Raw genomic sequence first — 2233 nt, 5'->3', positions numbered from 1 at the left:
ATCGTCCTCATCAATGAGCTTTATCATTATATTATATAATCTGAACTTACATGAAAATAGTTGACTAGTTTCCTTTAAAACCAAGGGATGAACATCTTTTAAAAAAAAATAAATTAATTAGATATCTACTAAAATAATTTGGTTGTTTTGTGTGGGACCCTATTGACTATTGTCTATTGACCCTCTAACCGAAGCTCTGATCAAGTACATGTCAAGTCATGAGTAGGCCTACATGTAGGTCTGTACAGTGAAAGCTTGTCAACCTTTTTATGTTATGTAGACAACGCCCACTTTTGCCTCCTTTAAGAGGCTAATTTTTTGGTGCCGCCCACCTTCGTGTATTTCAAAGAGGGCCATAAAATAGCTCGGGTGATCCCCATCGCACTTCAAAATGACTAAATCGCCCACCATGGTTTAGTAGTGTCTCTCGTGCAGCACTGCTAAATATTATATAGGACGAGCATCTTTGCAGTGCATGTACAGCTGAGCCTGCTCTGACGGTCCCCTGTATAAGACAACCACCTGTACAAACGGCCGGTTCCCATTACTCCACTTGCAGTTGTTTTTTTCTTCATTATACTGACACTGTGTAAGATGGTCACCTGTCTAAGACAACCACTTTTCTCCTCAACTATAGGTAGAGCCGTCTTAAATCGTTTCGACTTGTTTCCGTTGTATTTGATCTGGCAGTTGCCTAGACGTTATTGGCCATAGATTATCAACTCAACCATGACAATTTGACGGGGTCTGTCTCTGTATTGATCCAAGACACTTCATAAATGATTCCTAGTGTTTTCTCCGTCCCTAGTTACCGTGTTCTCGGCGAGCTGATTTCATTTAGGGAGTGGGGGAAGATCGGCATGGATGCAGTGAGGAGGTGACCGAGTTAATTATGACTTCTTTTTTTGTAGTAAGAGTTTTTCGGCGTCGGCAACTGAGCACGCTATTATGACATTAAAGAATTACAGTGAATAATGTTTTGCCTCCAGCCTAAGGAGATAAACCCGTAACGGTTCACCAAATTCCGTGCCTCCAGTTTGATCTTCTTCGTACCGACAAAGGCTTCAAATAATGTTTACCCCCTGATCCTCCCCCCACCCCCCACCCCCATCTGTCTTTGTGTACTGGCATCTGTGAAAACAATGAGGTTTGAGGAAATCTTCGAGAAACACAACCCTAGCTGTTCTGCGCTATCGATTTTGTATTACATACATGTATATCTTGGGCTTCTGTGATATGATCATCCATGGCATAGATGTTAAAAATACATTTGCCTAGTTAATCAAACCATGGTATAAAAAGAATTTTAAAATTTTTGGTCCACATGACATATTATTATTTACCTTTTTATTATAATTGCCCTAACACGAGATGCTGCCTTATTACTGACTTTTTGTGTATGTTTTTATACCTTGGAGGCTACTCACAACTAATTATTTTCACCACCTGTATCTTTTTATTGTTTTAGCTAGTCGCAGCATTAAACTTTTCCCCCCATATAAACTCGTTGTGTATTAAGTTTTATCTCACACCTCTATAACAAGGGCAGTTTAAAAAAAGAGCAGCCATCTCATTTTTTAAGGTTTGAAGACATTTGAAGGTTGTTTTTAAATTTAATCTAACTGCCCCTCTAAAGTGAGACTTTGCTGATAAATGGAAACTGATAAGAATTCAAACTGTGAAATTCTCTCCCATCGACAATTTAAGATACAAGTGTATTACTTTTGATCATGATAGAATTGTCCAATATAATTTGACAGTGCTCGAAAGTACTAACCTTTTGATAAGTGGAGTGGTTTGTTGCAGAGGTCATGGTTTCTAAGTAGGTTATTTAGGGTGGGAATTTTGTTAAGACTTTTTGTTAGAAGGAACCTGATGGAATAGCACAGCCATTTGCAAAACCCCTCTGCAGATGTTATTTACATCACCCTTAGTAATACTAATTATCGTCCTCATCAATGAGCTTTATCATTATATTATATAATCTGAACTTACATGAAAATAGTTGACTAGTTTCCTTTAAAACCAAGGGATGAACATCTTTAAAAAAAAAATTAATTAATTAGATATCTACTAAAATAATTTGGTTGTTTTGTGTGGGACCCTATTGACTATTGTCTATTGACCCTCTAACCGAAGCTCTGATCAAGTACATGTCAAGTCATGAGTAGGCCTACATGTAGGTCTGTACAGTGAAAGCTTGTCAACCTTTTTATGTTATGTAGACAACGCC

General features: G+C 37.9%; 1 protein-coding gene across 1 annotated transcript in view; it reads left to right on the top strand.

Moving 5' to 3' along the window:
* Nucleotides 1–2233, top strand: part of LOC101849240 — a gene marked incomplete in the record, with an annotated part of 11052 nt that overhangs the window by 2543 nt on the left and 6276 nt on the right.

The sequence above is a fragment of the Aplysia californica genome, unplaced genomic scaffold (assembly GCF_000002075.1).
Source record: "Aplysia californica isolate F4 #8 unplaced genomic scaffold, AplCal3.0 scaffold00647, whole genome shotgun sequence".
Taxonomy (NCBI): domain Eukaryota; kingdom Metazoa; phylum Mollusca; class Gastropoda; order Aplysiida; family Aplysiidae; genus Aplysia; species Aplysia californica.
The sequence above is the reverse complement of the archived record's forward strand: the minus strand, read 5'-3'. Positions and strand labels throughout refer to the sequence as shown.